General features: G+C 43.3%; 1 protein-coding gene across 5 annotated transcripts in view; it reads left to right on the top strand.

Annotated features, from left to right (window-relative positions):
• Nucleotides 1-14,027, top strand: part of TRERF1 (transcriptional regulating factor 1) — a 366,725-nt gene that overhangs the window by 119,765 nt on the left and 232,933 nt on the right. For 4 of the 5 annotated variants that reach the window (XM_063918304.1, XM_063918300.1, XM_063918303.1 and 1 more), the window contains exon 2: nucleotides 6,854-6,929. The exons of the other annotated variant lie outside the window; for it this stretch is intronic. The gene's annotated coding sequence lies outside the window, so the exon portion shown is untranslated. The remainder of the gene's footprint in view (nucleotides 1-6,853; nucleotides 6,930-14,027) is intronic. 5 annotated transcript variants of the gene reach the window in all.

A 14,027-nucleotide genomic window follows, 5' to 3' on the forward strand; every position in this document is an offset into this window, starting at 1 on the left:
AGCAATTTGGTTTTCTCGATTTCTCTTACGGCGGGATGCAAATTGGATAATGGATCCCCTGATGACCGCCTTATGGGCTTCCCATATAGTGGCTATACTGCAGTCGTCTTCTACATTAACCGCAAAATATTCCCGAAGCTCTGTTTTAATTAAGTCCTGAAACTTAGGGATCTTCAATAGTGTCTCGTTCAGTCTCCATGTCGGTCTACCGTCAGGGATATCAAAAATGTCAAACTTCGCAGTTAAAGCTGCGTGGTCAGTCCAGGTAAGTGGGACTATCGATGAAAAGCGAGCGGTACGGGAGAGAGGTGCACAACTCAAGAACATATCGATATGAGAGTACACATCATGCGGATTGGAATAGAAAGTATAGTCCCTGGTGGTCGGATTGAGGAAACGCCAGACATCGAACAAACCAGCCTCGGCCATGCCCCTGTGTAATACGGAGGAATTCGGGGTTTGACTACTACGCAACGGGCCTGACCTGTCCATGTCCGTGAGAGCCATATTGAAATCGCCCCCAACAAGTATCTTGCCTCGTCTATATGAGTAAAGGTCGTGAAAAAACTTGCGAAAGAATTTGGATTGGGCAGTGTTTGGAGAGTACAAATTAGCCAAGGTAACCTCCTCGTGTCCAATTTTTCCTCTCACCATTATATAACGACCTTCATTGTCGTGTTTACAGTCTAGGAATTGGAAAGGGACGGACCCCCTTATTAAGATAGCCACCCCTTGTTTTTTTGCTGTGTGATTGGAGTACCAGGCCATAGGAAATTGTTTAGATGTCAGGGAGGGATGGGAATCCGATTTCAAGTGTGTCTCCTGTAAGAAAATCACGTCACCTTTTAATGTTTTAAGAGATCTGTGGAGATGAGAGCGCTTCTGGGGAGTGTTCAGCCCCTTGACATTAATGGACAGGCACGTTAGCGGCATGGTTGAAGCTGAAGAGGGAGTAGTTCGCTGGAAATCCCTAGGGTCCCGGATTCTGCTAATGTGGACAAGAGAGACAGAAAGAGAAAATAAAAAGAGAAAAACAGGAGTGTATAATTCTGTATACGAATAATATTAGATAAATGAATCAATCTATCTGTGTTTACAGGGGTGTCAACTTACAGATGTACTATATCCAGGGGGCTAAGAGAGGAGGGGAACAGAAGAAAGAGAAACAAAAAAGGAAAAAAGCAGACGTAGTATCCAGTAGGCAGGATACTCGGCTGCCAAGATTGAGCTCTCAAGGAAAGAGAAATGAGAGAGCTCACTGGCGGGATACAAATACAATATAACAGATGAGGGTATTAATCCTCTATGCTTGACAATGACTTTAATCCCTAATATTCGGGGGAGGAAGTATCAAGGTAGGGCCCTGACGCCCCCCACCCGAAACCAATAATAGACAAAACGGATGGACCGTCGTGTAGCAAATTAAGACCTACTTCAGGGGCGGGGTAGTCCTAGATATAGAACACGATAAAAAGAGTGATCATATAACAGATAATATCAACTTAGTAATAACAATAGAGCAAATGGTAAGATCGCTGGACAGGTCGGCGGCCAGCGACAGTCCTCGCGGCATCGGATAAAGATTCAATCCAGTACTCTATCTATAAGGCAGAGTCTCTAAGCCACCGACCAATACAGCGAGATAAAAACATAACATTACATGAGGTATAAAGGCCCGCCAACAAGGGCCTTCTAAGGAGAAAGTAATTGGTCATTTGTGTATGAAACGGTACCTAAAACAGGGATTACATAACAGTTGAGCAAGGATGAGAACAAAATCGAGTAGATTAAACGTTACAAAAACATAGAAATTAAACGGAAGGAGCTTCTCATCTATGAGGTAGCAGCTGGAAACAGCTGCAACTTTCGCAGCAGTTTGTCCCCTTCATCAGGAGAGCGGATGGTGTGAATTTTGCCATCAATCTCCACTATGAGGCGAAAAGGGAATCCCCAGCGATATTTGTAGCCATTGTCGCGCAATGTAGAAGTAACTGGGCGTAGATCGCGTCGTTTAGCAATGGTCACCGGCGACAGGTCTTGATAGATCTGAAGCCGGGAGTCTTCGAATAAAATTGAGGTTGAATTTCTGCACGCTAGTGTAATGCTATTTTTAATCTTAAAGGACAGAAATCGGAGGATAACATCACGGGGAGGTTCCGAGTCCTTCGGTTTAGGTCTCAGGGCGATATCGATATGACAGAGCCTGAAAGCGACGGGGCCAGGTGAAGAAACAAGCGTTGAAGGTATGGTTCCAGTTCGGAGGCTGTGACAGATTCAGGGACATTGCGGATGCGTAAATTGTTCCGCCTCTCGCGATTTTCGCTGTCCTCAACTTTATCCTTTAGGAGTTCCAATTCGCTGGATAGGTAGCTCATGTCCTCACCTACTTGTTTGTGGAGATTTTGTTGATGGTCCACCCGTGATTCCAGCGCGGATGTGCGGGAGTCCAGAGCCGTCATATCAGATTTTAATTCCCCGATCGCTGTCTGAAGGGCTGTCGTGAATGAACTCTTAAGGTCTAATATCATGTTCTGAAGGGATTGAATGTCCGCCTTGGTTGAGGGTGCATCCGTCTGATCCATGATGGGGATGGGCATCGGTGAGGATGGAGATGATGTTTCAGTCGGTTTTTCTCGGCGTGAGAAGTGTTGTGAAATATCTTGAGAAGCTCCTGATTTTTTTGCTCTGGTGTTCGCTCTGCTCATAATATCTGGTGAGAGTAAAACGTCCGTTTAAGGAGTGGTAATAAGACTGGTCCACCTGGATGTTACGTATTCAACAGTTGGTCCGGGTGAGGGGAAAGTCAGGCATCCGTAAATTTACATCATTTATAGGATCTAGGTCCCATTAATCTATTAAAACAGTGATAGGGATCCACAGGAGAGCGTCCTGATTTACAACACACTTTTCCGTGGTTGTATGGGATGTAATATAAGAAGTAAAGGACAGCAGCTGCGGGGTTGAAATTCTGGGTTGCTTCCCTGTTGAAATAGGGAGTTCGATTCTGCACAGCTCCAGCAGGGGCAGTGTAGTGCAGAGAAGATGGGCCTGTTCTGCCACCTCCAAGATGGCCGCCGTCAGTGATAAGTGGTGTGTCTTCTCACAAGTTTTTTTTTCCCCAGCGCTGCTCCCAGGGGTTTATATGTATTTAGGGCCCCTAGTCCCTTCAGCGCCGACTGCCAGTCCCCCCCGTTAATTATCGCGGCCCGCTGATCTTTTACAGTGGTGTAGCGTCTGATTCTCCGTGTCTCTATTCGGCTCCTGTAACTTCAGGGGCGCTTGGGCTCTTCTCGGCCGCTCGGTCAGGCCTCCCCAGGCAAGGGGCACGTAGCAGGGCAGCGGGGTGAGTCTTGGAGCGGCGTTTAAACGGCCGGAGGACGTCCGATCTCGGGCGGGGGTAGTCACTAATTAAGGCCCCGGCTTCACCCCACAGGGAAGGCCGCAACCCGCAAGCACTGGACAGGCCCGTGCTCCGGCTCCGCAGCTCACTCCCTGGGTGCCCTGAGTAACAGGGGCAACTGTGGGGCGATATAGGGGAGGGATAGGTGGGGTGAAGGTTGGTTTAAGGGGTTATAGGGGTTTGGTCCGGCAGGAGCTCTCTAGGGACACTTCCTCTCAGTCAGGCCTCAAGCCACGCCCCCCAAAGTGTCATGAACTTTGATCATGATCCTTGTTTGTCATGTTGAGCAGCATGGTAGCCTGTGTGTGGCCGGCTTTGTGTTGTGCACAAGGACCAATTCAATGAAGGGTGATATGCCACCGAACATCCTGCAATGTATGCAGGGGCAGATTAAGAGAGCAATGGGCACAGTGCTGTAGAGTATTGCTTTGTGCAGGTCAGCGGGAAAATGTGATTGTACCTTTTCTTTTGTATTCCAGTATAAATACAGATATATAACCTATGGCATTAGTTATGTCTATTCATAAAGCACTGTGTACATTTTGCGGTGATTGTTAATAGACAGAACTGGTGCATGAATGAACATCTGATGACTGTGATAAATAACTTAAGGACCCTACACACTGGCCGACTGGCCACCAAGGTGCCCGACAGCTGATATGGCCGACGGATGACCCGACGGCGGGGGGCGGATGACGGGGGCAGTGAAGTTTCTTCACTGCCCCCATTACCCGGCCCCGTAGCCCTGAATACTAATATGGACAATAATGTCCATATTGGCTTGCAGGCATAAACGAGCCGGCACCAACGATGAACGAGTACGGGGCCGCGCATTTCAGAAATACCAAATTCCCGGGTTGATGCGCGTTCATGTGCAAAATCCCGGGAATTTGGAGCATGTCTGAAAGGGGTATTATGACGGTTTTTAAATTTCATAGAGCATACTGTACATTCCTGATCTTTGAATGTTAATTAATGTTTTTTCATTGGTGAGAAAGACAAAAGGCAAAAGTAAAATTCTCATAAAACTTGTGTCATACAATGGAAACTGCTGTAGTGTAGTTGCCAGGTCATGCTAGGCAGAAAGGATGCTGACGGAAACAAGTAGTTTATGCTTAGCAGTTATAGGCTGTATTTCATTTCAGTACAGAAAGTATTAACGTATTTTATACTTCTTTTTTGGATGTACTTTTATTAGTTTGTTTCGGTTAGATTCAGTTTTGTTGTTAGATACACTTATCGGGCTGTGTGTTTAATGTTCAATTGTATTGACATCACAACTGGTGTAAGTAGAACATTAATAAAAATGTTGGTGCTTATAGGTCTGTATGTTGCCGTTCACAAATATCTGTCATTCTTGACCATCTATAATATACCTTATTTTATGTTATATGTATTGTGGGTTTGGTATGAAATCCCGTTGGACGGGATGCTTCCAGTCACATGACTGACCACGGCATCCCAACACTGAAGTTCCCAACACTGGAGGAGGTAAGTATTTTCACTTTCCCCTACCCTAACCCCTTTTTGGGTGATGGCTATGGCTAACCCTCCGGAGGTGGCGGCTAGGGCTAACACCCCCCCCCCCCCCCCAGTGCCTAACCCACATAGTGCCTTACCCTAAACCCCCCCGGCCCCTAAACCGAACCCTGTTACTCACCTTCGGGATGTCAGCTGTCGGTGTTCCAGTGCTGGTCTTCTGAGTGGTGTTGGGATTGCGGCGTCAGTCATATGGCCACCATTCCAACTGTCGGGATGCCGAACGCATCCCCGTATTACATCTTATTATACTTATATAAGATTTGTGTTTTTTTCTATTAATGTTCAGTTCAGGTTTCTAAGTAATAACAATACACGTGATAAATGGGTGTGAATCATTAGATCGACAGTGTCTAGGTCGACAATGTTTAGGTCGACCACTATAGGTCGACAGGGTTGGAAGGTCGACAGGGTTTCTAGGTCGACATGTGCTAGGTCGACAGGTCAAAAGATCGACATGAGGTTTTTTGGGGGGGTTGTGTCGTTTTCTTCGTAGAGTGACCAGGAACCCCAATTAGTGCACCATGTCCCATCGCATGGCTCGCTTCGCTCGCAGATTATTGCTCCAATCGTAGTCCACGTGGATCGTTAAGTATAAAAAAGTCCAAAAAAAGTAAAAAATTTTTGAAAAACTAATGTCGACCTTTTGACCTGTCGACCTAGCACATTTCGTACTAGAAACCCTGTCGACCTAGTAACTGACGACCTATAGTGGTCGACCTAAACATTGTCGACCTAGACAGTGTCGATCGTCAGACCGGATCCCGTGATAAATATGGAAGGATCTATTCAATTGCCTGTGAGTGTGATTTTCTGCAGTGCGGATTTGCATATATATTTACCGGGTGGTATTCATGTGACAGCCGGTCAGCTGACCGACAGTCACATGACCTCCTCCATGAGCCCGACGGCTCACTATCCCGATGGTCGGCATGCCGACCAAAAGGGACTATTTCCACTCGTGGGTGTCCACGACACCCATAGAGTGGGAATAGAACCCGTGGCGACCGCAGGTCGCCACCGAGCCCGCAGCGTGGCGAGCGCAGCGAGCCCGCAAGGGGCTTGCTGCACTCGCCCCTCCCCGCCGGGATCCCGGCGTCGGTATGCTGCCGGGATCCCGGCGTCTGTAAGGTGACCGGCGGTCAGGAGACCGCCGGTCACCAGTAGTACACCCATATTTACCATATATGGAACACACAATTTTTTGTGCGCACTTCTATGGGAGATAACAAAACTTGCCGATGTTGGGTTCACGATGGATTTGCATTCCAAAACATTTGCAGGTAGTTAAATCGACCCAATAGACTGGAGCATACTGTATGTAGTATACTGTCCTTGTTCTACTATTTTATTTTCTATTAATAACACATACTGTATATTTTGTTAAGTAGTCTTTTTAACATAGATTGTTGTTTTCATGCATCCTACAGTATGTAAAAGAATGTTTTTGTTTTGCTGCTGTGATATGTAACCTTGAAGGAGACCAATGTGCAAGTTGGTTGGTTTTCAGAATAATAATACAAAAAGATAACTATTGCAAAAACGCAAAGAATGCGGTTGCTTTGGAAACACTAAATGATGAAAACATGATTAAAAAAAAGGAAATTAAAAACAGGAATTGAAAAGGAAGTTCCAAATAGTAACTTGTGTTGTAGAATGCATTGATGTCACATAAAATTATCTTGCTCTCCTATCTGGCCCCTCTGGATCTTTTTTTTTTCATATGTAATCTCTCAATTCCTTTTACGTTATCATGGCTCCTCTTGTGTTAGAATTGTATCCTCCTAGTCTTTTGGCTGCTGTCAGTAGCCTTGCGGCCCTACCCCGCCCCCTGTTCTGTCACTATACCTGTATTATGTGTGAATTTCCCATAACCTGCAGTCATTTAGCCATTCATTCTTATGTTGGTTACAGAATCAAGAACACAGACTACTGAAACATTTTGGAGTTCACCGTTTTAAAAGGAAACTAAATGTAGAATCTTCCTCGGGTACTGTACCTAATTTTTATTTTATATCAGTAATTTAGCAAACACCATACTGGATCTAGATCTGTTCTGTGTTTTCCTTTGTACATTTGGTTTGCTAACTATATGATTAGAGCAATATGAAGATGTGTTTAGTAATTTGATTGTCTGCAATACACTTAGTTATAACTTCATGTTGTAAATTCCTATTCTTCTGTGGTTATTAATTAACGTTGATATATCGCCTTGGGGAAGTTATTTAGTAGTCTCCAATAGTGCCAACTGGATCTGTTTTGTATGAGAAACTACAGAGATATCAAAGTACTTTTCTGTATTACAGTGATATTCGGCTCACAGCTTTGGCCCGTCAGGTCCGTGAACCTTAATAACTCAGTAACATATTTGTAGGCGAAGGTGGTTACATTCTAAAATGGTTGTTGCCCTAATTTTAAGGCATGGTTTACATTAAAATACAGATTTGTATGTGACCTTCTTCATAATCCATTGTTGGAATGTACTGTGGAAATATAGTAATATTTTGTGTTTGCATGTCTTGACCACAAAGTCCAATTTTATCTGTAAATATTGAATAAAGAGTGTCTATTTTTGTTTATGATGCAATTAAAGAATATACACGTAGATTTGCAAGAGATAATTTCATTTGTCAAGTTTTTAAACATCTGTCTGTACTGCTGAATTGCATAAAATATTTGTGCGTTTATAGATAAATTTATTTTGAAATTTTCAAGAAATGCATATACCAATTTTTATTCAGCAAGGATTTTATTTTCATAATTGCAAATAAATAATAATAACAACGCTAATATAAACTTACTTTTGTCTGATTTGGTAAATTTGTTACGCCTTTAGAAAGCAAAATAGTCACAAATATTATCACGGCTGGATTTAATTTAGAATTATGTGTGTTATGTCCACTTTTCTTTTGTACTATAAGAAGTTTCGCCGTGAGTAGTAAAGTAGACGCACTGTGATTATACGTCTAATTTTTTTTTTCTTTAAACTAGTTTGCCAACATTTCTATTATGTTTCTGTTGTGCTTCGGCCCTATTAATTAGCACTGTCTCAATTTTATTGATGGCAACCCTGCCTTAAAAAGTAGAAAGTACTGTATGAACTAGTACACTTATATTAAAAAAAATATATATACATACACACATATATATATATATAGATATATATAGATATATATATATGAATATATATATATTAATATATATATATTTATTTGGGTGTGCAATGGCTGACCGATGGTCGCCACGGGTTCTATTCCCACTCTATGGGTGTCATGGACACCCACGAGTGGAAATAGTCCCTTTTGGTCGGCATGCCGACCGTCGGGATAGTGAAGGGACGGATTTTGGGGGAGGTCATGTGACCGTCGGTCTTCTGACTGCCAATAACATGAATACCACCCATATATTTAATAGCTAAAGAAAAATAAATGATTTTGGAAGATTTCATAACACTTTTGGGCGGGATGTACTAATGTACATCGCCGCCCATCGCCGCCCATCGCCACCCTGCACCACGATGCTGATCGGATATGTACTAACATATGCGTTCAGCGTTGCGGAGGACAGCTCTTCCGATAAGAGCTGTCCTCCGCGATGCACAGCGGCAGCCTGACTTCCGGGATTCGGCCCCAGAAGACAGTCTGCGCATGCGCGGGGTGACGGGGGCGGAAGTAGGGCATGCGGATCCCTCACACAGCGCCGTGGAGAGAAGCCGATAGGCTTCAATGGACTATCGCCAGCTAAAGCTGGCGAACCCTGCCGCGGCGCTGACCTCGCGTCCGGGGGATAGTACATCAGGAAAATGCGGTAAACAGGGGGTTTAACGCATTTTCCGCTTAGTACATCCCGCTCTGATGTCTGTTATTTTAAAATTATGGAAAGGCAGCAACGGAGGTTTAGAATGCTGCAGTCTTCTTACTAGGAAGTCATTGTAAAGCGACAAGAAGTGTTCTAAAGCCAGTGTGCATAACATTGATGTGATTGGGGAACGTTAGCAACAGAGTTGTCCAAAAAACATTCCATACTCACTTTAATGTAAGAGACTGGATGTATCATCACTTTAGAAAGATTTCTAGTCGGAAAATCCCAACATTCTTGTAGTTAGTCTCAGTCATAGCACATGCCACAAAATAAAGATAAATAATTTTGTTTGAAATGTTTCTCAAGTCTTTGCTGGATAATGTCTGGGCTAAGGTTGACTATTCTGTCTGTACTGGCCGGGTGATTTACTGGCCTATTTTACCAAGTCACAGAAATGAGCGCACCCACAATATATAGGTCATATTTGTAGTTCACTAGTAAAAGAGAGCTATACAAAGTACACTATTTGCAAGGCATGTTGATGAATCTAAATGATAATCACATTATTATTATTATTATCATCACAAATATCTATCAGTGTGGGGGGGATGGGGTCAATAAATAAAGACAGCTGGATACCTCAGGTTATAAATTGTGTCACTTGTGATCATTAATTATTTATCAACATTTACTTATGTAGCGCCATCATATTGTTGCGCTTTACAATCCATTGATTTACTTTCTCAACTTGTTGCGTTGCACATGGTTTGAAGTTGCAATTTTGCTTGAAATATATCGCTCTGCTTCCTGCTTTGGTTCCTAGTAGATCACTGCTCAGCCGTCAGCCAGCACATGAGTCAGTGAGTGGACACGAAAAGGAGTCCGGTACAGTAGTCCATAGGAAGATGACGTCAGCCATTTGCAACTTGGTATATACAGTAAGACTGAATAGCAGCTCCCGTAACCTATGGGATCTGCTTTGGGGGAAGAAAAGGAGGGACCACTGCGGAAATTAGGGATATCTGCTTTAATCCCTCCATGGTACATATGGGGTTTCCTTAATATTTATGTGTACCCCGGAATATTAATTGATAAATATGCCCCACATATTTTTTTTTAATTTTTTTTATTTTTTCCATCTGTATATGTAGCAAATGTTGCCGTATGACATGTAGAATAGACATCAAATGATGAAAACCCCTATACAGTCATATTGCTTTGAGGTGGAGGAAGCAATGGCTGCCGCAGTGGTAGAAGCCTGCTGAAAAGTGATGCTTCATTTCCCTGAAGTAGCAGTAACATACTGCAAGTCACCGACTAGAGACTGCATTGTGAACAAAAGATGCCATGGATATTATATTCTGTTCAGCAGTGGGTAAACTACTTTTAACCATCATAAGCATATACAAATAACAATTCACAAAAGACAAAATAAAAGTTGGTTTATTTGATTTATTTCTGTATGGAACATGTGGCTGCATGTTTAGATGATGCCAATCTTGTTAGCAACATCAAGCGCATCGTAGTCAGGAGTTAGATGGACATATGCCTTCTTCTCACCATCTGGCATGATGAGGGTGTTTACAATGGCCACGTCTATGTCATACATGTTTTTCACTGCCTGTTTTATCTGATGCTTGTTTGCTTTCACATCAGCAATGAAAACCAGAGTGTTATTGTCCTCGATCTTCTTCATGGCAGACTCTGTGGTCACAGGGAACTTGATGAAGGCATAATGATCAAGCTTGTTTCTTGTGGGGGCACTTTTCCTGGGGTACTTGGGTTGACTCCTAAGTCTCAAGGTTTTAGGCCTCCGGAATGTAGGAGACGTACGGATCTTGTTCTTCTTGTGACTGTGTACTCCTTTTAAAACAACCTTTTTGGCCTTGAGAGCCTTAGACTTTGCTTCAGTCTTAAGTGCAAAGAAAATATTCAGAGATACTCTGCGCAAAACAATCAGTGGTGCAGCTGTAGTCTATATCTAATAGTGCTTCTCCACTGCACTACAAATCAATACAATTTCAAAAAAATATTCAGAAAATAGAGCACAAGCGCTCCAAAGATAAAACCAATTCACCCTTTATTCACCACAATGTGGGAAAATAAAAAGGATAATACCGTCTTTTTAAGCGTACTGCTCTCCCACTTGATACCATCCCATCTCAGGGCTGCTACTCTGGATATCCTGCTGTCATCTTGTTCCGGAGCTCGGTACAGCCAACCCAAATACAACGGGGGATAAAAGAGGATTTTCCAAACCTGTTGCTGCTATTGCCTGAGAGGGATTTTTGCTATGCGCTTTTATCTTCTATGTTTGTAAGTGTGTTTTCGTCATTAAACCTGTGTGTTTTTAAAAACGATAATTTGCACTATTATCTTCCTTATTGTGTTCCCCTTTATGAGCAAAGAAACAGCTCCTGTACTATACGAGAACACATTCTGTTGCAGATTGCACATTAAAGATGTATTTGGAAAATACTACCAGGTAATTGTGAAGTTGACACATCTTAAAAAGACGGTATTATCCTTTTTATTTTCCCACATAGTGGTGAATAAAGGGTGAATTGGTTTTATCTTTGGAGCGCTTGTGCTCTATTTTCTGAATATTTTTTTTAATTTGCTTCAGTCTTGGCAGGAACAGCTTCCTTCTTTGCTTTCGGAGCCATCTTGGGGAAAAGATGCCCCACATATTTGACCTAGGTTGTGCTCTACCAACTCTTCATCTGTCCGTACATTTTACATTTAACCCATCCTTTTGCAGGGCATGATGATTTTTCCCAAGGTGCAAAAATCATCTTCTAGCTTGATTTTACTCCTAACTCTAATTAAGACCTTTGACAACTGAAAGGAATACTTTATATTTTTTGTCACAAATTTGTCTTTTTTTCAGACATATAATAAATAAAATGAAAGTATGAGCTGCAGGCGCTGGAATTGCTGTCTAGAATTGCATTCTGTTTATAGCATTGGTGCCAAATTAGTGTACAATATGTGAGGGAGGAGGAGTACTGTATATGTGGATGTACGCTATGCTAGTGTTGTAGTGTTCAAGATATGTTCAGGTATTAATCAGTATTTTTTGATGCATTATAGGTATGTAGCGTACATATCTTATATGAGGTGTGGCTATTAAATAATGAAACTGTATTTGTAAAAAATAATACATACCGCTTGATTTAAAAAGGAGTGGGGGAAAATTGACCTTGGACTATCCCAAATGGTTTTGCAAGTTTCATCCCTCCTGCAGATAGTTTGCTGTCACACTGTATGTGAAGAAATTGTGTTTTCTCTGTGCGTCATAAAAATACTTTGTTCAAAAGCAATGTGTTATTTTATATTTTTTAGTTGAACAATACGCCCACTGAAATTTTCTGTATGATAACCGAGACTTACAGGGTCGATGTTTTGTCACCTGCACGTGTGTTTGACCGGCACAAAAGATTTAAAAGAGAATTTAGAATGCAAATACGTTTATAGCGCACAACCCTTATATCAGCTGTTAGTTGTTGATGTGGTGTGTATATGTTACTAGTGCATAAGATCTTACGTCTTACATGGATGACAATGATGAGTTGTGTGAAATAAAAAAACCCTCTTTATTCTACAAATGCGGTTTGTGTCTGAACACCATATAGAAATGACAGGGATGGGTTACTCACTCCTTGTGATGCAATTGCTGAGGGAGAAAAAGGGGAGTGGGGTCCAAAATAAAGTTTTGCTGGAGTGTAAAAGATGGTGAAGTTCAAATCCAGTTAATGTGTGCCCACTTTTCAACACACTATTATTCAGTTCTGTTTAAAGAAAAAGTTTACTGCAAACTGTCTTTCTGTGACTGCGGCGTCCCGCACGTCTAATTGATAGAGTCCTGTGCACTACGTTGTAGCTGTGATCTTAATGCTTCACGGTGTCTGATGTGTGATTCGGATGTGCTAGGCTAGATAAGTGGGAGCGGGATCTCCGGACCGGACCGCTGACCCTAAGCGCCGTCTCCCAGAGGTGCGATCATGGTCGGACACTGCCCCGGGACACAGTCCGTGGGCGGGCTGTGGTCTGGTCTCGAGGGAAAATATCCGTGGCTGCCGGCTTTGCTGAGCCTTACACCAGCTGTCTCCCTCTGGTACAGAGGCCCTCATTCCGAGTTGATCGCTCGTTATTTTTTTTTTCCGCAACGGAGCGATTAGTCGCTAATGCGCATGCGCAATGTCCGCAGTGCGACTGCGCCAAGTAAATTTGCTATGCAGTTAGGTATTTTACTCACGGCATTACGAGGTTTTTTCTTCGTTCTGGTGATGGTAATGTGATTGACAGGAAGTGGGTGTTTCTGGGCGGAAACTGCCCGTTTTATGGGAGTGTGTGAAAAAACGCTACCGTTTCTGGGAAAAACGCGGGAGTGGCTGGAGAAACGGAGGAGTGTCTGTGCGAACGCTGGGTGTGTTTGTGACGTCAAACCAGGAACGACAAGCACTGAACTGATCGCACTGGAAGAGTAAGTCTCGAGCTACTCAGAAACTGCACAGAGAAGTCTTTTCGCAATATTGCGAATCTTTCGTTCGCAATTTTGATAAGCTAAGATTCACTCCCAGTAGGCGACGGCTTAGCGTGTGCAATGCTGCTAAAAGCAGCTTGCGAGCGAACAACTCGGAGTGAGGGCCAGAGATCTCCTGCTCCCCTAATCATGGCGCGCTCCGTTTCCCCACCGGCTTACCTCCTCCGTTCCTGTAGTACCTTTTACGTCCTGTGTCTCGTGGTTGTTCCGCCCCGGACTTGTAGCAATGTGGATCTTGCGGCTTGCAGTGTAGGCGATAGTGTAGTTTAGTGCTTCAACGCGTTTTTGCCCTTCAGGGCCTTCCTCTGGGAGAATTGTGTCTTGTCTGGTGTTTGATTGTGGTTTTATCTTGGTATTAGATCCGCCCTTTGTTTTCTGTTTGGTTTGTAACTCCTTTGTTCCACAATAGGTCTCTATACCTGCAATTCTGTATCCAGACTCCATACAAACCCCTGTGAATCCTGCCAAATTCTAGCTCTAGATTCAGACTGTTCAATTCATGTTTTGACTTCACAAACCCGCCCAGCGTTTGCCCAGCCACGCCTGCGTTTTTCCTGGCACGCCTGCTTTTTTTTGAACACTCCCTGAAAACGGTCAGTTGACACCCAGAAACGCCCTCTTCATGTCAATCACACTGCGACTGAAATGCATCGCTAGTGCCTGTGCAAAACGACATCATTCCTTGTGCTTGTACGATGCGTGTGCGCTTTGCGCCGCACACGCATGCGTAGAACAGACGTT

This window comes from Pseudophryne corroboree, chromosome 4 (genome assembly GCF_028390025.1).
Source record: "Pseudophryne corroboree isolate aPseCor3 chromosome 4, aPseCor3.hap2, whole genome shotgun sequence".
Taxonomy (NCBI): Eukaryota; Metazoa; Chordata; class Amphibia; order Anura; family Myobatrachidae; genus Pseudophryne; species Pseudophryne corroboree.